Genomic DNA, 26,096 nt, shown 5'->3' on the forward strand with positions numbered 1-26,096 from the left:
CTCTTTGAGCACCGTTGCTTCGTGTACCATGGCAAGATCAGCCCTCTACTCTTTCGCTCCATCAATTGATTTATTTATTACCAGGTCGTCTAGGGAGGGGCGAACCAACCCAGGCCGGTGACGGAGCAGGTGAAAGCCCCCGTGCTGAGCGGTCTGTGGGTTGGCCCTGTGAGTAGCGGCTGCGGTGCTGCCAAGGTGAGAGGTGGCTTAACTCTAAGGCAAACCCAATAGCTATCTTTAACGTTAGACCGAACGCTATCCCTAAGCTTTTCCAATTCCTGTCCCCAACGCTCCACCATCGTCCCAGTCCCAGAGAAATCCAAGATTACGGGGCTAAACGACCGACCACAGACCTGCTGCTTTGACGTCTCCAGTCACGAAGTCATTCGAGAGACGGGTGTTGGCCCACTCGAAGGACATCAACGGACCCCTGCTGGACCCCCTCCTGTTTGCCTACAGGGCGAACAGGTCAGTGGATGACGCAGTCAACATGGGACTGCACCTCATCCTGCAACACCTTGACAGACCAGGGGCTTATGCAAGGGTCCTGTTCGTGGACTTCAGTTTGGCGTTTAACAACATCATCCCAGACCTCCTTCAGACAGAACTGACGCAGTTTTCTGTGCCCACCACCATCTGTCAGTGGGTCACCTACTTCCTGACAGACAGACGGCAACTGGTGGGGCTGGGGAAATTCACTTCCGGCACCTGCACGATCAGCCCCGGCGCTCCTCAGGGGTGTGTGCTCTCCCCACTGCTCTTCTCCCTGTACACAATTGACTGCGCCTCTGTGAAGCTCCTCAAGTCTGCAGACGACACCGCAGTTATTGGCCTCACCCGGGACGGTTACGAGTCTGCATGCAGGAGGGAGGCTGAACAGCTGGCTGGCTGGCTGGCTGGCTGGCTGGTGCAGTCAAAACGACCCGGAGCTGAACACGCTCAGAACGGTGGAGATGACTGTGGAGTTCAGGAGAAAGCCCGCCCGCACTCCCCCACCCACCATCCTCAACAGCACCGTGTCAGCCGTGGAGTCCTTCAGGTTCCTGGGTCCTACAATCTCCCCGGGACCTGAAGTGGGACACCTATATTGACTCCATCGTGGAAAAAAAGGCCCAGCAGCGGCGGAAGTACCTCCTTCGCCAACTGAAGAAGTTCAACCTGCCACAGGACCTGCTGATCCGGTTCTACTCAGCTGTCATGAGTCTGTCCTGTGCACTGCCACAAACTGTCTGGTTTGGCTCAGCTGCCAAATCGGACAGAATTAGGCTGCAAAGGACGGTCAAGACAGCTGAGAGGGATCAACTGGGGCACCGCTGCCAGCCAACCCTTCGGGTCTTGTACGAGGTTAAAGATACCGGAAACTAGTATCCGGTACCTTTAACCTCGTACAAGACGGTAAATGGTGCTAGAGTGGTGGATGCCGCTAGATTAAATAAGACTTCTAAGAAAGTTTCCAGCTAATAATGATATTGTTGCTGTATGACAGCTTGAATTCCCAGCTCAGCACGGTGCGTCTTGTCCAGCCTAACCTTACCCGATCCCTATCCCCAAATACTTTCCCTGTTACCGAACCTAACCTTAACCCTAACCCTTTGCTGATCCTTATCACTATCCTTATCCCTACCCCTAACCTTAACCATATCCCTTAACCATAACCGTAACCCTATCACAAACCCTAACCTTAACCAAATTCGTATCCCTAACGCTAACCCTTTTGTACGGTCCCCTGCACAGCCTTAGTGGTTTGGCAGTCAGCTAAACTCCCAGCCTTCGTACGACTCTGAAGACAAAGTGTTTCTTTCGCAGGCAGGTTTAATGGTTTTAGGCGAGGGGTGAGACTAAAAGACAAAGAAACGAACACGCAGTACATCAACAACCCAAGTCCAAATAAGTATACAAACCATAAAGCATCACAATTGGTCTAATGCACAAAAGCAAACATGCATTACTTAAGATAATCCTCAAAGACTCCCTCTGATTTCTCAAAACACTATCAGAGAACTTTTATACACTATTTCAGTAAGGTAACACCATCAATAACAGCTAACATAGCTACTCAAAATTATGACATCTTGTGACTATAACATTAATGAAGTGAAACGGAACTGAAACATACAGGCGCTGTTGCTGCAGGGTTGAGGATGGACGAGATCTGGAGAGATTACGAGGAGGAGGAGTTCACCACGTGCGCTGAAGAGAACAACAGAGCTACTTGCTACTTGCTACTTCCTGTCGGGGAGGAAGCGTAAAAGTCCCGGTAATACGAAAAATGTACAGGAAACCGCCAGTAGATGGCACTACCTCACATTTTGCCTATTAAGAACATGAAAAACAATATACCGCTAAATATGCTTGACATTCGCTCAAGCTTTAAACTCGGGTGATCATAACTGATTTACCAATAACTCACTGTAACAGCACACCTACTATCCCTGTCCTTAACCTTAACCACATCCAAACCCTGACCCTATCCCGAACCCTGTTCTTATCCCTATCCCTGTCCCTATCCCCAAACCACATCCCTGTTTCAAAACGTGAACCCTAACCCCTTATCCCTCTCCTTATTTCGATCCCTAAACCTTAACCATGTCCCTACCGAATCCCGTAACCCTAACCCTATTCGTATCACTGTCCCGAGCCGTAACTACCTCCCAAACTTTGATCCTTATTCCCATACCTTTCCAGAACTGTAAACCAAACCCTAGCCATATCCTTATGCCTATCCCTAAACCCGACCTCAACCCCAACTGTAACCCTGTGCCTTTTCCCTAACTCGAACCCTAACCATATTCTAAACCCGATCGTTATCCTTATCATTAACCCTTTCCCTACCACTGTCCCTAACTCTAATTCTTTCCCTGTCCCTATCCGTTTCCATGACATTATCCCTGTTCTTAAAGCAAACCCTAAGCCTAAACTTAAGCCTATCCTTATCCTTATCCCTAAAGCTGTCCTCATCCCTGTCTTTATCTTTTATCTTAACCCTATCCGCATCGCTGTCTTTATCCCTCACCCTATCACTGTCCCCAGGCCTAACTCTGACAGTAGCGTCATTCAATTCACTTGAATGTATGTTCGTAGAGCGCTCTTCTCATGCAGTGACACAGTGTACTGGAACACAAACATACGGAAAATATATTTCCTTTCCCTGTTCCAGTAAGTGTCCCCAACCCTAAAGTAAACCTTAAGCCGATACTTACCCCTGTTTTTAACCCTAACCCCACCCCTGACCCTACTTCTGTCCTCAGCCCTAACTGTAAGCCTATCCTAAACCTAGCCCTTTCCATAACTCTAAACCCCATTAGTGCCCTCAGCCCTATCCTTATCGCTGTCCCTAACCCTGTCCTTATCCTTGACCCTACCCTACCCCATCCCTAACCCTATCCTTATCACTGTCTCAAACTCTAACGCAGAAATCCATTGGGTTCTCCCCGCACAGGTTCGAATCCTGCCGACTACGCCCCGCCCCGTGAGCAGCAGGTCCCGTTGTTTTTGCGCAGCGTCCCTTCACGTACCGTGGCAAAATCAGCCTCGTACGCTTGCTTTCCCTGCCTCCATCCATCTCTCCTTATCTACCGAGCCAGCTTTCAGGTTGGGCGTGGTGGCGCACGTCTGTAATCCTTGCGCCTGGGAGACCGAGGCTGCTGGACTGCTTGAGCCGCGGGTTCCGGTGCCGTGGCGCGCTATGGCGAACGGGAGTCCTGGTGACGGTCAGCATCGACGTGGTGCTTCTTGGGGAGCCTGGGCGCACCAGGTCGTCTAGGGAGGGGCGAACCAACCCAGGTCGGTGACGGAGCAGGTGAAAGCCCCCGTGCTGAGCGGTCTGTGGGTTGCCCCTGTGAGTAGCGGCTGCGGTGCTGCCAAGGTGAGACAGCAGGACGCAGCCTTTTTCGCCGCAGGAGGCGTGACGGCCACGTTGCCCACGCAGCCCAAAAGGGTCTGGGGGCATGCCCCGTCAGCTAACGGAACCCTGGTCTTCCACGTGACAGGTGGGAATACTCACCACTATACTAACGAGGAGCTGGCTGTGCCAATCGCTGCTCTTCCTTGGTGCCGCTCCAAAGCAGGGCGTCGCTCTCCCCAAGCCACGTGACGAGCCCTACCGCCAAAGTCAGCAAGGCCGAGCGGTCTAAGGCGTCGCGGTCCCCGGGGGGAGGCGTGGGTTCAAACCCCGCTTCCACCTCCAACGTCTTTGGCTAGTTCCCTTCGTCGCAGGTGTTCTGGCATCACGGGCAGAGTCAAGTGGGTTGGACGGCAAGGAGGGGGAGGTAGTTGTGGCTGAGCGGTTAAGGCGATGGAGTCGAAATCCATTGGGGTCTCCCCACGCAGGTTCGAATCCTGCCGACTACGCTCTTTGAGCACCGTTGCTTCGTGTACCATGGCAAGATCAGCCCTCTACTCTTTCGCTCCATCAATTGATTTATTTATTACCAGGTCGTCTAGGGAGGGGCGAACCAACCCAGGCCGGTGACGGAGCAGGTGAAAGCCCCCGTGCTGAGCGGTCTGTGGGTTGGCCCTGTGAGTAGCGGCTGCGGTGCTGCCAAGGTGAGAGGTGGCTTAACTCTAAGGCAAACCCAATAGCTATCTTTAACGTTAGACCGAACGCTATCCCTAAGCTTTTCCAATTCCTGTCCCCAACGCTCCACCATCGTCCCAGTCCCAGAGAAATCCAAGATTACGGGGCTAAACGACCGACCACAGACCTGCTGCTTTGACGTCTCCAGTCACGAAGTCATTCGAGAGACGGGTGTTGGCCCACTCGAAGGACATCAACGGACCCCTGCTGGACCCCCTCCTGTTTGCCTACAGGGCGAACAGGTCAGTGGATGACGCAGTCAACATGGGACTGCACCTCATCCTGCAACACCTTGACAGACCAGGGGCTTATGCAAGGCTCCTGTTCGTGGACTTCAGTTTGGCGTTTAACAACATCATCCCAGACCTCCTTCAGACAGAACTGACGCAGTTTTCTGTGCCCACCACCATCTGTCAGTGGGTCACCTACTTCCTGACAGACAGACGGCAACTGGTGGGGCTGGGGAAATTCACTTCCGGCACCTGCACGATCAGCCCCGGCGCTCCTCAGGGGTGTGTGCTCTCCCCACTGCTCTTCTCCCTGTACACAATTGACTGCGCCTCTGTGAAGCTCCTCAAGTCTGCAGACGACACCGCAGTTATTGGCCTCACCCGGGACGGTTACGAGTCTGCATGCAGGAGGGAGGCTGAACAGCTGGCTGGCTGGCTGGCTGGCTGGCTGGTGCAGTCAAAACGACCCGGAGCTGAACACGCTCAGAACGGTGGAGATGACTGTGGAGTTCAGGAGAAAGCCCGCCCGCACTCCCCCACCCACCATCCTCAACAGCACCGTGTCAGCCGTGGAGTCCTTCAGGTTCCTGGGTCCTACAATCTCCCCGGGACCTGAAGTGGGACACCTATATTGACTCCATCGTGGAAAAAAAGGCCCAGCAGCGGCGGAAGTACCTCCTTCGCCAACTGAAGAAGTTCAACCTGCCACAGGACCTGCTGATCCGGTTCTACTCAGCTGTCATGAGTCTGTCCTGTGCACTGCCACAAACTGTCTGGTTTGGCTCAGCTGCCAAATCGGACAGAATTAGGCTGCAAAGGACGGTCAAGACAGCTGAGAGGGATCAACTGGGGCACCGCTGCCAGCCAACCCTTCGGGTCTTGTACGAGGTTAAAGATACCGGAAACTAGTATCCGGTACCTTTAACCTCGTACAAGACGGTAAATGGTGCTAGAGTGGTGGATGCCGCTAGATTAAATAAGACTTCTAAGAAAGTTTCCAGCTAATAATGATATTGTTGCTGTATGACAGCTTGAATTCCCAGCTCAGCACGGTGCGTCTTGTCCAGCCTAACCTTACCCGATCCCTATCCCCAAATACTTTCCCTGTTACCGAACCTAACCTTAACCCTAACCCTTTGCTGATCCTTATCACTATCCTTATCCCTACCCCTAACCTTAACCATATCCCTTAACCATAACCGTAACCCTATCACAAACCCTAACCTTAACCAAATTTCTATCCCTAACGCTAACCCTTTTGTACGGTCCCCTACACAGCCTTAGTGGTTTGGCAGTCAGCTAAACTCCCAGCCTTCGTACGACTCTGAAGACAAAGTGTTTCTTTCGCAGGCAGGTTTAATGGTTTTAGGCGAGGGGTGAGACTAAAAGACAAAGAAACGAACACGCAGTACATCAACAACCCAAGTCCAAATAAGTATACAAACCATAAAGCATCACAATTGGTCTAATGCACAAAAGCAAACATGCATTACTTAAGATAATCCTCAAAGACTCCCTCTGATTTCTCAAAACACTATCAGAGAACTTTTATACACTATTTCAGTAAGGTAACACCATCAATAACAGCTAACATAGCTACTCAAAATTATGACATCTTGTGACTATAACATTAATGAAGTGAAACGGAACTGAAACATACAGGCGCTGTTGCTGCAGGGTTGAGGATGGACGAGATCTGGAGAGATTACGAGGAGGAGGAGTTCACCACGTGCGCTGAAGAGAACAACAGAGCTACTTGCTACTTGCTACTTCCTGTCGGGGAGGAAGCGTAAAAGTCCCGGTAATACGAAAAATGTACAGGAAACCGCCAGTAGATGGCACTACCTCACATTTTGCCTATTAAGAACATGAAAAACAATATACCGCTAAATATGCTTGACATTCGCTCAAGCTTTAAACTCGGGTGATCATAACTGATTTACCAATAACTCACTGTAACAGCACACCTATATCCCTGTCCTTAACCTTAACCACATCCAAACCCTGACCCTATCCCGAACCCTGTTCTTATCCCTATCCCTGTCCCTATCCCCAAACCACATCCCTGTTTCAAAACGTGAACCCTAACCCCTTATCCCTCTCCTTATTTCGATCCCTAAACCTTAACCATGTCCCTACCGAATCCCGTAACCCTAACCCTATTCGTATCACTGTCCCGAGCCGTAACTACCTCCCAAACTTTGATCCTTATTCCCATACCTTTCCAGAACTGTAAACCAAACCCTAGCCATATCCTTATGCCTATCCCTAAACCCGACCTCAACCCCAACTGTAACCCTGTGCCTTTTCCCTAACTCGAACCCTAACCATATTCTAAACCCGATCGTTATCCTTATCATTAACCCTTTCCCTACCACTGTCCCTAACTCTAATTCTTTCCCTGTCCCTATCCGTTTCCATGACATTATCCCTGTTCTTAAAGCAAACCCTAAGCCTAAACTTAAGCCTATCCTTATCCTTATCCCTAAAGCTGTCCTCATCCCTGTCTTTATCTTTTATCTTAACCCTATCCGCATCGCTGTCTTTATCCCTCACCCTATCACTGTCCCCAGGCCTAACTCTGACAGTAGCGTCATTCAATTCACTTGAATGTATGTTCGTAGAGCGCTCTTCTCATGCAGTGACACAGTGTACTGGAACACAAACATACGGAAAATATATTTCCTTTCCCTGTTCCAGTAAGTGTCCCCAACCCTAAAGTAAACCTTAAGCCGATACTTACCCCTGTTTTTAACCCTAACCCCACCCCTGACCCTACTTCTGTCCTCAGCCCTAACTGTAAGCCTATCCTAAACCTAGCCCTTTCCATAACTCTAAACCCCATTAGTGCCCTCAGCCCTATCCTTATCGCTGTCCCTAACCCTGTCCTTATCCTTGACCCTACCCTACCCCATCCCTAACCCTATCCTTATCACTGTCTCAAACTCTAACGCAGAAATCCATTGGGTTCTCCCCGCACAGGTTCGAATCCTGCCGACTACGCCCCGCCCCGTGAGCAGCAGGTCCCGTTGTTTTTGCGCAGCGTCCCTTCACGTACCGTGGCAAAATCAGCCTCGTACGCTTGCTTTCCCTGCCTCCATCCATCTCTCCTTATCTACCGAGCCAGCTTTCAGGTTGGGCGTGGTGGCGCACGTCTGTAATCCTTGCGCCTGGGAGACCGAGGCTGCTGGACTGCTTGAGCCGCGGGTTCCGGTGCCGTGGCGCGCTATGGCGAACGGGAGTCCTGGTGACGGTCAGCATCGACGTGGTGCTTCTTGGGGAGCCTGGGCGCACCAGGTCGTCTAGGGAGGGGCGAACCAACCCAGGTCGGTGACGGAGCAGGTGAAAGCCCCCGTGCTGAGCGGTCTGTGGGTTGCCCCTGTGAGTAGCAGCTGCGGTACTGCCAAGGTGAGACAGCAGGACGCAGCCTTTTTCGCCGCAGGAGGCGTGACGGCCACGTTGCCCACGCAGCCCAAAAGGGTCTGGGGGCATGCCCCGTCAGCTAACGGAACCCTGGTCTTCCACGTGACAGGTGGGAATACTCACCACTATACTAACGAGGAGCTGGCTGTGCCAATCGCTGCTCTTCCTTGGTGCCGCTCCAAAGCAGGGCGTCGCTCTCCCCAAGCCACGTGACGAGCCCTACCGCCAAAGTCAGCAAGGCCGAGCGGTCTAAGGCGTCGCGGTCCCCGGGGGGAGGCGTGGGTTCAAACCCCGCTTCCACCTCCAACGTCTTTGGCTAGTTCCCTTCGTCGCAGGTGTTCTGGCATCACGGGCAGAGTCAAGTGGGTTGGACGGCAAGGAGGGGGAGGTAGTTGTGGCTGAGCGGTTAAGGCGATGGAGTCGAAATCCATTGGGGTCTCCCCACGCAGGTTCGAATCCTGCCGACTACGCTCTTTGAGCACCGTTGCTTCGTGTACCATGGCAAGATCAGCCCTCTACTCTTTCGCTCCATCAATTGATTTATTTATTACCAGGTCGTCTAGGGAGGGGCGAACCAACCCAGGCCGGTGACGGAGCAGGTGAAAGCCCCCGTGCTGAGCGGTCTGTGGGTTGGCCCTGTGAGTAGCGGCTGCGGTGCTGCCAAGGTGAGAGGTGGCTTAACTCTAAGGCAAACCCAATAGCTATCTTTAACGTTAGACCGAACGCTATCCCTAAGCTTTTCCAATTCCTGTCCCCAACGCTCCACCATCGTCCCAGTCCCAGAGAAATCCAAGATTACGGGGCTAAACGACCGACCACAGACCTGCTGCTTTGACGTCTCCAGTCACGAAGTCATTCGAGAGACGGGTGTTGGCCCACTCGAAGGACATCAACGGACCCCTGCTGGACCCCCTCCTGTTTGCCTACAGGGCGAACAGGTCAGTGGATGACGCAGTCAACATGGGACTGCACCTCATCCTGCAACACCTTGACAGACCAGGGGCTTATGCAAGGCTCCTATTCGTGGACTTCAGTTTGGCGTTTAACAACATCATCCCAGACCTCCTTCAGACAGAACTGACGCAGTTTTCTGTGCCCACCACCATCTGTCAGTGGGTCACCTACTTCCTGACAGACAGACGGCAACTGGTGGGGCTGGGGAAATTCACTTCCGGCACCTGCACGATCAGCCCCGGCGCTCCTCAGGGGTGTGTGCTCTCCCCACTGCTCTTCTCCCTGTACACAATTGACTGCGCCTCTGTGAAGCTCCTCAAGTCTGCAGACGACACCGCAGTTATTGGCCTCACCCGGGACGGTTACGAGTCTGCATGCAGGAGGGAGGCTGAACAGCTGGCTGGCTGGCTGGCTGGCTGGCTGGTGCAGTCAAAACGACCCGGAGCTGAACACGCTCAGAACGGTGGAGATGACTGTGGAGTTCAGGAGAAAGCCCGCCCGCACTCCCCCACCCACCATCCTCAACAGCACCGTGTCAGCCGTGGAGTCCTTCAGGTTCCTGGGTCCTACAATCTCCCCGGGACCTGAAGTGGGACACCTATATTGACTCCATCGTGGAAAAAAAGGCCCAGCAGCGGCGGAAGTACCTCCTTCGCCAACTGAAGAAGTTCAACCTGCCACAGGACCTGCTGATCCGGTTCTACTCAGCTGTCATGAGTCTGTCCTGTGCACTGCCACAAACTGTCTGGTTTGGCTCAGCTGCCAAATCGGACAGAATTAGGCTGCAAAGGACGGTCAAGACAGCTGAGAGGGATCAACTGGGGCACCGCTGCCAGCCAACCCTTCGGGTCTTGTACGAGGTTAAAGATACCGGAAACTAGTATCCGGTACCTTTAACCTCGTACAAGACGGTAAATGGTGCTAGAGTGGTGGATGCCGCTAGATTAAATAAGACTTCTAAGAAAGTTTCCAGCTAATAATGATATTGTTGCTGTATGACAGCTTGAATTCCCAGCTCAGCACGGTGCGTCTTGTCCAGCCTAACCTTACCCGATCCCTATCCCCAAATACTTTCCCTGTTACCGAACCTAACCTTAACCCTAACCCTTTGCTGATCCTTATCACTATCCTTATCCCTACCCCTAACCTTAACCATATCCCTTAACCATAACCGTAACCCTATCACAAACCCTAACCTTAACCAAATTTCTATCCCTAACGCTAACCCTTTTGTACGGTCCCCTACACAGCCTTAGTGGTTTGGCAGTCAGCTAAACTCCCAGCCTTCGTACGACTCTGAAGACAAAGTGTTTCTTTCGCAGGCAGGTTTAATGGTTTTAGGCGAGGGGTGAGACTAAAAGACAAAGAAACGAACACGCAGTACATCAACAACCCAAGTCCAAATAAGTATACAAACCATAAAGCATCACAATTGGTCTAATGCACAAAAGCAAACATGCATTACTTAAGATAATCCTCAAAGACTCCCTCTGATTTCTCAAAACACTATCAGAGAACTTTTATACACTATTTCAGTAAGGTAACACCATCAATAACAGCTAACATAGCTACTCAAAATTATGACATCTTGTGACTATAACATTAATGAAGTGAAACGGAACTGAAACATACAGGCGCTGTTGCTGCAGGGTTGAGGATGGACGAGATCTGGAGAGATTACGAGGAGGAGGAGTTCACCACGTGCGCTGAAGAGAACAACAGAGCTACTTGCTACTTGCTACTTCCTGTCGGGGAGGAAGCGTAAAAGTCCCGGTAATACGAAAAATGTACAGGAACCGCCAGTAGATGGCACTACCTCACATTTTGCCTATTAAGAACATGAAAAACAATATACCGCTAAATATGCTTGACATTCGCTCAAGCTTTAAACTCGGGTGATCATAACTGATTTACCAATAACTCACTGTAACAGCACACCTATATCCCTGTCCTTAACCTTAACCACATCCAAACCCTGACCCTATCCCGAACCCTGTTCTTATCCCTATCCCTGTCCCTATCCCCAAACCACATCCCTGTTTCAAAACGTGAACCCTAACCCCTTATCCCTCTCCTTATTTCGATCCCTAAACCTTAACCATGTCCCTACCGAATCCCGTAACCCTAACCCTATTCGTATCACTGTCCCGAGCCGTAACTACCTCCCAAACTTTGATCCTTATTCCCATACCTTTCCAGAACTGTAAACCAAACCCTAGCCATATCCTTATGCCTATCCCTAAACCCGACCTCAACCCCAACTGTAACCCTGTGCCTTTTCCCTAACTCGAACCCTAACCATATTCTAAACCCGATCGTTATCCTTATCATTAACCCTTTCCCTACCACTGTCCCTAACTCTAATTCTTTCCCTGTCCCTATCCGTTTCCATGACATTATCCCTGTTCTTAAAGCAAACCCTAAGCCTAAACTTAAGCCTATCCTTATCCTTATCCCTAAAGCTGTCCTCATCCCTGTCTTTATCTTTTATCTTAACCCTATCCGCATCGCTGTCTTTATCCCTCACCCTATCACTGTCCCCAGGCCTAACTCTGACAGTAGCGTCATTCAATTCACTTGAATGTATGTTCGTAGAGCGCTCTTCTCATGCAGTGACACAGTGTACTGGAACACAAACATACGGAAAATATATTTCCTTTCCCTGTTCCAGTAAGTGTCCCCAACCCTAAAGTAAACCTTAAGCCGATACTTACCCCTGTTTTTAACCCTAACCCCACCCCTGACCCTACTTCTGTCCTCAGCCCTAACTGTAAGCCTATCCTAAACCTAGCCCTTTCCATAACTCTAAACCCCATTAGTGCCCTCAGCCCTATCCTTATCGCTGTCCCTAACCCTGTCCTTATCCTTGACCCTACCCTACCCCATCCCTAACCCTATCCTTATCACTGTCTCAAACTCTAACGCAGAAATCCATTGGGTTCTCCCCGCACAGGTTCGAATCCTGCCGACTACGCCCCGCCCCGTGAGCAGCAGGTCCCGTTGTTTTTGCGCAGCGTCCCTTCACGTACCGTGGCAAAATCAGCCTCGTACGCTTGCTTTCCCTGCCTCCATCCATCTCTCCTTATCTACCGAGCCAGCTTTCAGGTTGGGCGTGGTGGCGCACGTCTGTAATCCTTGCGCCTGGGAGACCGAGGCTGCTGGACTGCTTGAGCCGCGGGTTCCGGTGCCGTGGCGCGCTATGGCGAACGGGAGTCCTGGTGACGGTCAGCATCGACGTGGTGCTTCTTGGGGAGCCTGGGCGCACCAGGTCGTCTAGGGAGGGGCGAACCAACCCAGGTCGGTGACGGAGCAGGTGAAAGCCCCCGTGCTGAGCGGTCTGTGGGTTGCCCCTGTGAGTAGCAGCTGCGGTACTGCCAAGGTGAGACAGCAGGACGCAGCCTTTTTCGCCGCAGGAGGCGTGACGGCCACGTTGCCCACGCAGCCCAAAAGGGTCTGGGGGCATGCCCCGTCAGCTAACGGAACCCTGGTCTTCCACGTGACAGGTGGGAATACTCACCACTATACTAACGAGGAGCTGGCTGTGCCAATCGCTGCTCTTCCTTGGTGCCGCTCCAAAGCAGGGCGTCGCTCTCCCCAAGCCACGTGACGAGCCCTACCGCCAAAGTCAGCAAAGCCGAGCGGTCTAAGGCGTCGCGGTCCCCGGGGGGAGGCGTGGGTTCAAACCCCGCTTCTACCTCCAACGTCTTTGGCTAGTTCCCTTCGTCGCAGGTGTTCTGGCATCACGGGCAGAGTCAAGTGGGTTGGACTGCGAGGCGGGGGAGGTAGTTGTGGCTGAGCGGTTAAGGCAATGGAGTCGAAATCCATTGGGGTCTCCCCACGCAGGTTCGAATCCTGCCGACTACGCTCTTTGAGCACCGTTGCTTCGTGTACCATGGCAAGATCAGCCCTCTACTCTTTCGCTCCATCAATTGATTTATTTATTACCAGGTCGTCTAGGGAGGGGCGAACCAACCCAGGCCGGTGACGGAGCAGGTGAAAGCCCCCGTGCTGAGCGGTCTGTGGGTTGGCCCTGTGAGTAGCGGCTGCGGTGCTGCCAAGGTGAGAGGTGGCTTAACTCTAAGGCAAACCCAATAGCTATCTTTAACGTTAGACCGAACGCTATCCCTAAGCTTTTCCAATTCCTGTCCCCAACGCTCCACCATCGTCCCAGTCCCAGAGAAATCCAAGATTACGGGGCTAAACGACCGACCACAGACCTGCTGCTTTGACGTCTCCAGTCACGAAGTCATTCGAGAGACGGGTGTTGGCCCACTCGAAGGACATCAACGGACCCCTGCTGGACCCCCTCCTGTTTGCCTACAGGGCGAACAGGTCAGTGGATGACGCAGTCAACATGGGACTGCACCTCATCCTGCAACACCTTGACAGACCAGGGGCTTATGCAAGGCTCCTATTCGTGGACTTCAGTTTGGCGTTTAACAACATCATCCCAGACCTCCTTCAGACAGAACTGACGCAGTTTTCTGTGCCCACCACCATCTGTCAGTGGGTCACCTACTTCCTGACAGACAGACGGCAACTGGTGGGGCTGGGGAAATTCACTTCCGGCACCTGCACGATCAGCCCCGGCGCTCCTCAGGGGTGTGTGCTCTCCCCACTGCTCTTCTCCCTGTACACAATTGACTGCGCCTCTGTGAAGCTCCTCAAGTCTGCAGACGACACCGCAGTTATTGGCCTCACCCGGGACGGTTACGAGTCTGCATGCAGGAGGGAGGCTGAACAGCTGGCTGGCTGGCTGGCTGGCTGGCTGGTGCAGTCAAAACGACCCGGAGCTGAACACGCTCAGAACGGTGGAGATGACTGTGGAGTTCAGGAGAAAGCCCGCCCGCACTCCCCCACCCACCATCCTCAACAGCACCGTGTCAGCCGTGGAGTCCTTCAGGTTCCTGGGTCCTACAATCTCCCCGGGACCTGAAGTGGGACACCTATATTGACTCCATCGTGGAAAAAAAGGCCCAGCAGCGGCGGAAGTACCTCCTTCGCCAACTGAAGAAGTTCAACCTGCCACAGGACCTGCTGATCCGGTTCTACTCAGCTGTCATGAGTCTGTCCTGTGCACTGCCACAAACTGTCTGGTTTGGCTCAGCTGCCAAATCGGACAGAATTAGGCTGCAAAGGACGGTCAAGACAGCTGAGAGGGATCAACTGGGGCACCGCTGCCAGCCAACCCTTCGGGTCTTGTACGAGGTTAAAGATACCGGAAACTAGTATCCGGTACCTTTAACCTCGTACAAGACGGTAAATGGTGCTAGAGTGGTGGATGCCGCTAGATTAAATAAGACTTCTAAGAAAGTTTCCAGCTAATAATGATATTGTTGCTGTATGACAGCTTGAATTCCCAGCTCAGCACGGTGCGTCTTGTCCAGCCTAACCTTACCCGATCCCTATCCCCAAATACTTTCCCTGTTACCGAACCTAACCTTAACCCTAACCCTTTGCTGATCCTTATCACTATCCTTATCCCTACCCCTAACCTTAACCATATCCCTTAACCATAACCGTAACCCTATCACAAACCCTAACCTTAACCAAATTCTATCCCTAACGCTAACCCTTTTGTACGGTCCCCTACACAGCCTTAGTGGTTTGGCAGTCAGCTAAACTCCCAGCCTTCGTACGACTCTGAAGACAAAGTGTTTCTTTCGCAGGCAGGTTTAATGGTTTTAGGCGAGGGGTGAGACTAAAAGACAAAGAAACGAACACGCAGTACATCAACAACCCAAGTCCAAATAAGTATACAAACCATAAAGCATCACAATTGGTCTAATGCACAAAAGCAAACATGCATTACTTAAGATAATCCTCAAAGACTCCCTCTGATTTCTCAAAACACTATCAGAGAACTTTTATACACTATTTCAGTAAGGTAACACCATCAATAACAGCTAACATAGCTACTCAAAATTATGACATCTTGTGACTATAACATTAATGAAGTGAAACGGAACTGAAACATACAGGCGCTGTTGCTGCAGGGTTGAGGATGGACGAGATCTGGAGAGATTACGAGGAGGAGGAGTTCACCACGTGCGCTGAAGAGAACAACAGAGCTACTTGCTACTTGCTACTTCCTGTCGGGGAGGAAGCGTAAAAGTCCCGGTAATACGAAAAATGTACAGGAAACCGCCAGTAGATGGCACTACCTCACATTTTGCCTATTAAGAACATGAAAAACAATATACCGCTAAATATGCTTGACATTCGCTCAAGCTTTAAACTCGGGTGATCATAACTGATTTACCAATAACTCACTGTAACAGCACACCTATACTACCTATCCCTGTCCTTAACCTTAACCACATCCAAACCCTGACCCTATCCCGAACCCTGTTCTTATCCCTATCCCTGTCCCTATCCCCAAACCACATCCCTGTTTCAAAACGTGAACCCTAACCCCTTATCCCTCTCCTTATTTCGATCCCTAAACCTTAACCATGTCCCTACCGAATCCCGTAACCCTAACCCTATTCGTATCACTGTCCCGAGCCGTAACTACCTCCCAAACTTTGATCCTTATTCCCATACCTTTCCAGAACTGTAAACCAAACCCTAGCCATATCCTTATGCCTATCCCTAAACCCGACCTCAACCCCAACTGTAACCCTGTGCCTTTTCCCTAACTCGAACCCTAACCATATTCTAAACCCGATCGTTATCCTTATCATTAACCCTTTCCCTACCACTGTCCCTAACTCTAATTCTTTCCCTGTCCCTATCCGTTTCCATGACATTATCCCTGTTCTTAAAGCAAACCCTAAGCCTAAACTTAAGCCTATCCTTATCCTTATCCCTAAAGCTGTCCTCATCCCTGTCTTTATCTTTTATCTTAACCCTATCCGCATCGCTGTCTTTATCCCTCACCCTATCACTGTCCCCAGGCCTAACTCTGACAGTAGCGTCATTCAATTCACTTGAATGTATGTTCGTAGAGCGCTCTTCTCATGCAGTGACACAGTGTACTGGAACACAAACATACGGAAAATATATTTCCTTTCCCTGTTCCAGTAAGTGTCCCCAACCCTAAAGTAAACCTTAAGCCGATACTTACCCCTGTTTTTAACCCTAACCCCACCCCTGACCCTACTTCTGTCCTCAGCCCTAACTGTAAGCCTATCCTAAACCTAGCCCTTTCCATAACTCTAAACCCCATTAGTGCCCTCAGCCCTATCCTTATCGCTGTCCCTAACCCTGTCCTTATCCTTGACCCTACCCTACCCCATCCCTAACCCTATCCTTATCACTGTCTCAAACTCTAACGCAGAAATCCATTGGGTTCTCCCCGCACAGGTTCGAATCCTGCCGACTACGCCCCGCCCGTGAGCAGCAGGTCCCGTTGTTTTTGCGCAGCGTCCCTTCACGTACCGTGGCAAAATCAGCCTCGTACGCTTGCTTTCCCTGCCTCCATCCATCTCTCCTTATCTACCGAGCCAGCTTTCAGGTTGGGCGTGGTGGCGCACGTCTGTAATCCTTGCGCCTGGGAGACCGAGGCTGCTGGACTGCTTGAGCCGCGGGTTCCGGTGCCGTGGCGCGCTATGGCGAACGGGAGTCCTGGTGACGGTCAGCATCGACGTGGTGCTTCTTGGGGAGCCTGGGCGCACCAGGTCGTCTAGGGAGGGGCGAACCAACCCAGGTCGGTGACGGAGCAGGTGAAAGCCCCCGTGCTGAGCGGTCTGTGGGTTGCCCCTGTGAGTAGCAGCTGCGGTACTGCCAAGGTGAGACAGCAGGACGCAGCCTTTTTCGCCGCAGGAGGCGTGACGGCCACGTTGCCCACGCAGCCCAAAAGGGTCTGGGGGCATGCCCCGTCAGCTAACGGAACCCTGGTCTTCCACGTGACAGGTGGGAATACTCACCACTATACTAACGAGGAGCTGGCTGTGCCAATCGCTGCTCTTCCTTGGTGCCGCTCCAAAGCAGGGCGTCGCTCTCCCCAAGCCACGTGACGAGCCCTACCGCCAAAGTCAGCAAAGCCGAGCGGTCTAAGGCGTCGCGGTCCCCGGGGGGAGGCGTGGGTTCAAACCCCGCTTCTACCTCCAACGTCTTTGGCTAGTTCCCTTCGTCGCAGGTGTTCTGGCATCACGGGCAGAGTCAAGTGGGTTGGACTGCGAGGCGGGGGAGGTAGTTGTGGCTGAGCGGTTAAGGCGATGGAGTCGAAATCCATTGGGGTCTCCCCACGCAGGTTCGAATCCTGCCGACTACGCTCTTTGAGCACCGTTGCTTCGTGTACCATGGCAAGATCAGCCCTCTACTCTTTCGCTCCATCAATTGATTTATTTATTACCAGGTCGTCTAGGGAGGGGCGAACCAACCCAGGCCGGTGACGGAGCAGGTGAAAGCCCCCGTGCTGAGCGGTCTGTGGGTTGGCCCTGTGAGTAGCGGCTGCGGTGCTGCCAAGGTGAGAGGTGGCTTAACTCTAAGGCAAACCCAATAGCTATCTTTAACGTTAGACCGAACGCTATCCCTAAGCTTTTCCAATTCCTGTCCCCAACGCTCCACCATCGTCCCAGTCCCAGAGAAATCCAAGATTACGGGGCTAAACGACCGACCACAGACCTGCTGCTTTGACGTCTCCAGTCACGAAGTCATTCGAGAGACGGGTGTTGGCCCACTCGAAGGACATCAACGGACCCCTGCTGGACCCCCTCCTGTTTGCCTACAGGGCGAACAGGTCAGTGGATGACGCAGTCAACATGGGACTGCACCTCATCCTGCAACACCTTGACAGACCAGGGGCTTATGCAAGGCTCCTATTCGTGGACTTCAGTTTGGCGTTTAACAACATCATCCCAGACCTCCTTCAGACAGAACTGACGCAGTTTTCTGTGCCCACCACCATCTGTCAGTGGGTCACCTACTTCCTGACAGACAGACGGCAACTGGTGGGGCTGGGGAAATTCACTTCCGGCACCTGCACGATCAGCCCCGGCGCTCCTCAGGGGTGTGTGCTCTCCCCACTGCTCTTCTCCCTGTACACAATTGACTGCGCCTCTGTGAAGCTCCTCAAGTCTGCAGACGACACCGCAGTTATTGGCCTCACCCGGGACGGTTACGAGTCTGCATGCAGGAGGGAGGCTGAACAGCTGGCTGGCTGGCTGGCTGGCTGGCTGGTGCAGTCAAAACGACCCGGAGCTGAACACGCTCAGAACGGTGGAGATGACTGTGGAGTTCAGGAGAAAGCCCGCCCGCACTCCCCCACCCACCATCCTCAACAGCACCGTGTCAGCCGTGGAGTCCTTCAGGTTCCTGGGTCCTACAATCTCCCCGGGACCTGAAGTGGGACACCTATATTGACTCCATCGTGGAAAAAAAGGCCCAGCAGCGGCGGAAGTACCTCCTTCGCCAACTGAAGAAGTTCAACCTGCCACAGGACCTGCTGATCCGGTTCTACTCAGCTGTCATGAGTCTGTCCTGTGCACTGCCACAAACTGTCTGGTTTGGCTCAGCTGCCAAATCGGACAGAATTAGGCTGCAAAGGACGGTCAAGACAGCTGAGAGGGATCAACTGGGGCACCGCTGCCAGCCAACCCTTCGGGTCTTGTACGAGGTTAAAGATACCGGAAACTAGTATCCGGTACCTTTAACCTCGTACAAGACGGTAAATGGTGCTAGAGTGGTGGATGCCGCTAGATTAAATAAGACTTCTAAGAAAGTTTCCAGCTAATAATGATATTGTTGCTGTATGACAGCTTGAATTCCCAGCTCAGCACGGTGCGTCTTGTCCAGCCTAACCTTACCCGATCCCTATCCCCAAATACTTTCCCTGTTACCGAACCTAACCTTAACCCTAACCCTTTGCTGATCCTTATCACTATCCTTATCCCTACCCCTAACCTTAACCATATCCCTTAACCATAACCGTAACCCTATCACAAACCCTAACCTTAACCAAATTCGTATCCCTAACGCTAACCCTTTTGTACGGTCCCCTACACAGCCTTAGTGGTTTGGCAGTCAGCTAAACTCCCAGCCTTCGTACGACTCTGAAGACAAAGTGTTTCTTTCGCAGGCAGGTTTAATGGTTTTAGGCGAGGGGTGAGACTAAAAGACAAAGAAACGAACACGCAGTACATCAACAACCCAAGTCCAAATAAGTATACAAACCATAAAGCATCACAATTGGTCTAATGCACAAAAGCAAACATGCATTACTTAAGATAATCCTCAAAGACTCCCTCTGATTTCTCAAAACACTATCAGAGAACTTTTATACACTATTTCAGTAAGGTAACACCATCAATAACAGCTAACATAGCTACTCAAAATTATGACATCTTGTGACTATAACATTAATGAAGTGAAACGGAACTGAAACATACAGGCGCTGTTGCTGCAGGGTTGAGGATGGACGAGATCTGGAGAGATTACGAGGAGGAGGAGTTCACCACGTGCGCTGAAGAGAACAACAGAGCTACTTGCTACTTGCTACTTCCTGTCGGGGAGGAAGCGTAAAAGTCCCGGTAATACGAAAAATGTACAGGAAACCGCCAGTAGATGGCACTACCTCACATTTTGCCTATTAAGAACATGAAAAACAATATACCGCTAAATATGCTTGACATTCGCTCAAGCTTTAAACTCGGGTGATCATAACTGATTTACCAATAACTCACTGTAACAGCACACCTACCTATCCCTGTCCTTAACCTTAACCACATCCAAACCCTGACCCTATCCCGAACCCTGTTCTTATCCCTATCCCTGTCCCTATCCCCAAACCACATCCCTGTTTCAAAACGTGAACCCTAACCCCTTATCCCTCTCCTTATTTCGATCCCTAAACCTTAACCATGTCCCTACCGAATCCCGTAACCCTAACCCTATTCGTATCACTGTCCCGAGCCGTAACTACCTCCCAAACTTTGATCCTTATTCCCATACCTTTCCAGAACTGTAAACCAAACCCTAGCCATATCCTTATGCCTATCCCTAAACCCGACCTCAACCCCAACTGTAACCCTGTGCCTTTTCCCTAACTCGAACCCTAACCATATTCTAAACCCGATCGTTATCCTTATCATTAACCCTTTCCCTACCACTGTCCCTAACTCTAATTCTTTCCCTGTCCCTATCCGTTTCCATGACATTATCCCTGTTCTTAAAGCAAACCCTAAGCCTAAACTTAAGCCTATCCTTATCCTTATCCCTAAAGCTGTCCTCATCCCTGTCTTTATCTTTTATCTTAACCCTATCCGCATCGCTGTCTTTATCCCTCACCCTATCACTGTCCCCAGGCCTAACTCTGACAGTAGCGTCATTCAATTCACTTGAATGTATGTTCGTAGAGCGCTCTTCTCATGCAGTGACACAGTGTACTGGAACACAAACATACGGAAAATATATTTCCTTTCCCTGTTCCAGTAAGTGTCCCCAACCCTAAAGTAAACCTTAAGCCGATACTTACCCCTGTTTTTAACCCTAACCCCACCCCTGACCCTACTTCTGTCCTCAGCCCTAACTGTAAGCCTATCCTAAACCTAGCCCTTTCCATAACTCTAAACCCCATTAGTGCCCTCAGCCCTATCCTTATCGCTGTCCCTAACCCTGTCCTTATCCTTGACCCTACCCTACCCCATCCCTAACCCTATCCTTATCACTGTCTCAAACTCTAACGCAGAAATCCATTGGGTTCTCCCCGCACAGGTTCGAATCCTGCCGACTACGCCCCGCCCCGTGAGCAGCAGGTCCCGTTGTTTTTGCGCAGCGTCCCTTCACGTACCGTGGCAAAATCAGCCTCGTACGCTTGCTTTCCCTGCCTCCATCCATCTCTCCTTATCTACCGAGCCAGCTTTCAGGTTGGGCGTGGTGGCGCACGTCTGTAATCCTTGCGCCTGGGAGACCGAGGCTGCTGGACTGCTTGAGCCGCGGGTTCCGGTGCCGTGGCGCGCTATGGCGAACGGGAGTCCTGGTGACGGTCAGCATCGACGTGGTGCTTCTTGGGGAGCCTGGGCGCACCAGGTCGTCTAGGGAGGGGCGAACCAACCCAGGTCGGTGACGGAGCAGGTGAAAGCCCCCGTGCTGAGCGGTCTGTGGGTTGCCCCTGTGAGTAGCAGCTGCGGTACTGCCAAGGTGAGACAGCAGGACGCAGCCTTTTTCGCCGCAGGAGGCGTGACGGCCACGTTGCCCACGCAGCCCAAAAGGGTCTGGGGGCATGCCCCGTCAGCTAACGGAACCCTGGTCTTCCACGTGACAGGTGGGAATACTCACCACTATACTAACGAGGAGCTGGCTGTGCCAATCGCTGCTCTTCCTTGGTGCCGCTCCAAAGCAGGGCGTCGCTCTCCCCAAGCCACGTGACGAGCCCTACCGCCAAAGTCAGCAAGGCCGAGCGGTCTAAGGCGTCGCGGTCCCCGGGGGGAGGCGTGGGTTCAAACCCCGCTTCCACCTCCAACGTCTTTGGCTGGTTCCCTTCGTCGCAGGTGTTCTGGCATCACGGGCAGAGTCAAGTGGGTTGGACTGCGAGGCGGGGGAGGTAGTTGTGGCTGAGCGGTTAAGGCGATGGAGTCGAAATCCATTGGGGTCTCCCCACGCAGGTTCGAATCCTGCCGACTACGCTCTTTGAGCACCGTTGCTTCGTGTACCATGGCAAGATCAGCCCTCTACTCTTTCGCTCCATCAATTGATTTATTTATTACCAGGTCGTCTAGGGAGGGGCGAACCAACCCAGGCCGGTGACGGAGCAGGTGAAAGCCCCCGTGCTGAGCGGTCTGTGGGTTGGCCCTGTGAGTAGCGGCTGCGGTGCTGCCAAGGTGAGAGGTGGCTTAACTCTAAGGCAAACCCAATAGCTATCTTTAACGTTAGACCGAACGCTATCCCTAAGCTTTTCCAATTCCTGTCCCCAACGCTCCACCATCGTCCCAGTCCCAGAGAAATCCAAGATTACGGGGCTAAACGACCGACCACAGACCTGCTGCTTTGACGTCTCCAGTCACGAAGTCATTCGAGAGACGGGTGTTGGCCCACTCGAAGGACATCAACGGACCCCTGCTGGACCCCCTCCTGTTTGCCTACAGGGCGAACAGGTCAGTGGATGACGCAGTCAACATGGGACTGCACCTCATCCTGCAACACCTTGACAGACCAGGGGCTTATGCAAGGCTCCTATTCGTGGACTTCAGTTTGGCGTTTAACAACATCATCCCAGACCTCCTTCAGACAGAACTGACGCAGTTTTCTGTGCCCACCACCATCTGTCAGTGGGTCACCTACTTCCTGACAGACAGACGGCAACTGGTGGGGCTGGGGAAATTCACTTCCGGCACCTGCACGATCAGCCCCGGCGCTCCTCAGGGGTGTGTGCTCTCCCCACTGCTCTTCTCCCTGTACACAATTGACTGCGCCTCTGTGAAGCTCCTCAAGTCTGCAGACGACACCGCAGTTATTGGCCTCACCCGGGACGGTTACGAGTCTGCATGCAGGAGGGAGGCTGAACAGCTGGCTGGCTGGCTGGCTGGCTGGTGCAGTCAAAACGACCCGGAGCTGAACACGCTCAGAACGGTGGAGATGACTGTGGAGTTCAGGAGAAAGCCCGCCCGCACTCCCCCACCCACCATCCTCAACAGCACCGTGTCAGCCGTGGAGTCCTTCAGGTTCCTGGGTCCTACAATCTCCCCGGGACCTGAAGTGGGACACCTATATTGACTCCATCGTGGAAAAAAAGGCCCAGCAGCGGCGGAAGTACCTCCTTCGCCAACTGAAGAAGTTCAACCTGCCACAGGACCTGCTGATCCGGTTCTACTCAGCTGTCATGAGTCTGTCCTGTGCACTGCCACAAACTGTCTGGTTTGGCTCAGCTGCCAAATCGGACAGAATTAGGCTGCAAAGGACGGTCAAGACAGCTGAGAGGGATCAACTGGGGCACCGCTGCCAGCCAACCCTTCGGGTCTTGTACGAGGTTAAAGATACCGGAAACTAGTATCCGGTACCTTTAACCTCGTACAAGACGGTAAATGGTGCTAGAGTGGTGGATGCCGCTAGATTAAATAAGACTTCTAAGAAAGTTTCCAGCTAATAATGATATTGTTGCTGTATGACAGCTTGAATTCCCAGCTCAGCACGGTGCGTCTTGTCCAGCCTAACCTTACCCGATCCCTATCCCCAAATACTTTCCCTGTTACCGAACCTAACCTTAACCCTAACCCTTTGCTGATCCTTATCACTATCCTTATCCCTACCCCTAACCTTAACCATATCCCTTAACCATAACCGTAACCCTATCACAAACCCTAACCTTAACCAAATTTCTATCCCTAACGCTAACCCTTTTGTACGGTCCCCTACACAGCCTTAGTGGTTTGGCAGTCAGCTAAACTCCCAGCCTTCGTACGACTCTGAAGACAAAGTGTTTCTTTCGCAGGCAGGTTTAATGGTTTTAGGCGAGGGGTGAGACTAAAAGACAAAGAAACGAACACGCAGTACATCAACAACCCAAGTCCAAATAAGTATACAAACCATAAAGCATCACAATTGGTCTAATGCACAAAAGCAAACATGCATTACTTAAGATAATCCTCAAAGACTCCCTCTGATTTCTCAAAACACTATCAGAGAACTTTTATACACTATTTCAGTAAGGTAACACCATCAATAACAGCTAACATAGCTACTCAAAATTATGACATCTTGTGACTATAACATTAATGAAGTGAAACGGAACTGAAACATACAGGCGCTGTTGCTGCAGGGTTGAGGATGGACGAGATCTGGAGAGATTACGAGGAGGAGGAGTTCACCACGTGCGCTGAAGAGAACAACAGAGCTACTTGCTACTTGCTACTTCCTGTCGGGGAGGAAGCGTAAAAGTCCCGGTAATACGAAAAATGTACAGGAAACCGCCAGTAGATGGCACTACCTCACATTTTGCCTATTAAGAACATGAAAAACAATATACCGCTAAATATGCTTGACATTCGCTCAAGCTTTAAACTCGGGTGATCATAACTGATTTACCAATAACTCACTGTAACAGCACACCTATATCCCTGTCCTTAACCTTAACCACATCCAAACCCTGACCCTATCCCGAACCCTGTTCTTATCCCTATCCCTGTCCCTATCCCCAAACCACATCCCTGTTTCAAAACGTGAACCCTAACCCCTTATCCCTCTCCTTATTTCGATCCCTAAACCTTAACCATGTCCCTACCGAATCCCGTAACCCTAACCCTATTCGTATCACTGTCCCGAGCCGTAACTACCTCCCAAACTTTGATCCTTATTCCCATACCTTTCCAGAACTGTAAACCAAACCCTAGCCATATCCTTATGCCTATCCCTAAACCCGACCTCAACCCCAACTGTAACCCTGTGCCTTTTCCCTAACTCGAACCCTAACCATATTCTAAACCCGATCGTTATCCTTATCATTAACCCTTTCCCTACCACTGTCCCTAACTCTAATTCTTTCCCTGTCCCTATCCGTTTCCATGACATTATCCCTGTTCTTAAAGCAAACCCTAAGCCTAAACTTAAGCCTATCCTTATCCTTATCCCTAAAGCTGTCCTCATCCCTGTCTTTATCTTTTATCTTAACCCTATCCGCATCGCTGTCTTTATCCCTCACCCTATCACTGTCCCCAGGCCTAACTCTGACAGTAGCGTCATTCAATTCACTTGAATGTATGTTCGTAGAGCGCTCTTCTCATGCAGTGACACAGTGTACTGGAACACAAACATACGGAAAATATATTTCCTTTCCCTGTTCCAGTAAGTGTCCCCAACCCTAAAGTAAACCTTAAGCCGATACTTACCCCTGTTTTTAACCCTAACCCCACCCCTGACCCTACTTCTGTCCTCAGCCCTAACTGTAAGCCTATCCTAAACCTAGCCCTTTCCATAACTCTAAACCCCATTAGTGCCCTCAGCCCTATCCTTATCGCTGTCCCTAACCCTGTCCTTATCCTTGACCCTACCCTACCCCATCCCTAACCCTATCCTTATCACTGTCTCAAACTCTAACGCAGAAATCCATTGGGTTCTCCCCGCACAGGTTCGAATCCTGCCGACTACGCCCGCCCCGTGAGCAGCAGGTCCCGTTGTTTTTGCGCAGCGTCCCTTCACGTACCGTGGCAAAATCAGCCTCGTACGCTTGCTTTCCCTGCCTCCATCCATCTCTCCTTATCTACCGAGCCAGCTTTCAGGTTGGGCGTGGTGGCGCACGTCTGTAATCCTTGCGCCTGGGAGACCGAGGCTGCTGGACTGCTTGAGCCGCGGGTTCCGGTGCCGTGGCGCGCTATGGCGAACGGGAGTCCTGGTGACGGTCAGCATCGACGTGGTGCTTCTTGGGGAGCCTGGGCGCACCAGGTCGTCTAGGGAGGGGCGAACCAACCCAGGTCGGTGACGGAGCAGGTGAAAGCCCCCGTGCTGAGCGGTCTGTGGGTTGCCCCTGTGAGTAGCAGCTGCGGTACTGCCAAGGTGAGACAGCAGGACGCAGCCTTTTTCGCCGCAGGAGGCGTGACGGCCACGTTGCCCACGCAGCCCAAAAGGGTCTGGGGGCATGCCCCGTCAGCTAACGGAACCCTGGTCTTCCACGTGACAGGTGGGAATACTCACCACTATACTAACGAGGAGCTGGCTGTGCCAATCGCTGCTCTTCCTTGGTGCCGCTCCAAAGCAGGGCGTCGCTCTCCCCAAGCCACGTGACGAGCCCTACCGCCAAAGTCAGCAAGGCCGAGCGGTCTAAGGCGTCGCGGTCCCCGGGGGGAGGCGTGGGTTCAAACCCCGCTTCCACCTCCAACGTCTTTGGCTGGTTCCCTTCGTCGCAGGTGTTCTGGCATCACGGGCAGAGTCAAGTGGGTTGGACTGCGAGGCGGGGGAGGTAGTTGTGGCTGAGCGGTTAAGGCGATGGAGTCGAAATCCATTGGGGTCTCCCCACGCAGGTTCGAATCCTGCCGACTACG

At 52.0% G+C, this 26,096-nt stretch overlaps 6 non-coding genes across 6 annotated transcripts; all 6 read left to right on the forward strand.

Annotated features, from left to right (window-relative positions):
- Positions 1-4,268: 4,268 nt before the first annotated feature.
- trnas-cga (transfer RNA serine (anticodon CGA)) lies at positions 4,269-4,350 on the forward strand. The gene has a single exon. It is a non-coding gene; the product is annotated as a tRNA-Ser (tRNA).
- A 4,267-nt stretch (positions 4,351-8,617) lies between these two features.
- trnas-cga (transfer RNA serine (anticodon CGA)) lies at positions 8,618-8,699 on the forward strand. Its single transcript has one exon. It is a non-coding gene; the product is annotated as a tRNA-Ser (tRNA).
- Positions 8,700-12,965: 4,266 nt separating this feature from the next.
- On the forward strand, positions 12,966-13,047 carry trnas-cga (transfer RNA serine (anticodon CGA)). The gene has a single exon. It is a non-coding gene; the product is annotated as a tRNA-Ser (tRNA).
- Positions 13,048-17,319: 4,272 nt separating this feature from the next.
- On the forward strand, positions 17,320-17,401 carry trnas-cga (transfer RNA serine (anticodon CGA)). The gene has a single exon. It is a non-coding gene; the product is annotated as a tRNA-Ser (tRNA).
- Positions 17,402-21,670: 4,269 nt separating this feature from the next.
- On the forward strand, positions 21,671-21,752 carry trnas-cga (transfer RNA serine (anticodon CGA)). The gene has a single exon. It is a non-coding gene; the product is annotated as a tRNA-Ser (tRNA).
- Positions 21,753-26,014: 4,262 nt separating this feature from the next.
- On the forward strand, positions 26,015-26,096 carry trnas-cga (transfer RNA serine (anticodon CGA)). The gene has a single exon. It is a non-coding gene; the product is annotated as a tRNA-Ser (tRNA).

This window comes from Scleropages formosus, chromosome 18 (assembly GCF_900964775.1).
Source record: "Scleropages formosus chromosome 18, fSclFor1.1, whole genome shotgun sequence".
In the NCBI taxonomy this organism is placed as follows: domain Eukaryota; kingdom Metazoa; phylum Chordata; class Actinopteri; order Osteoglossiformes; family Osteoglossidae; genus Scleropages; species Scleropages formosus.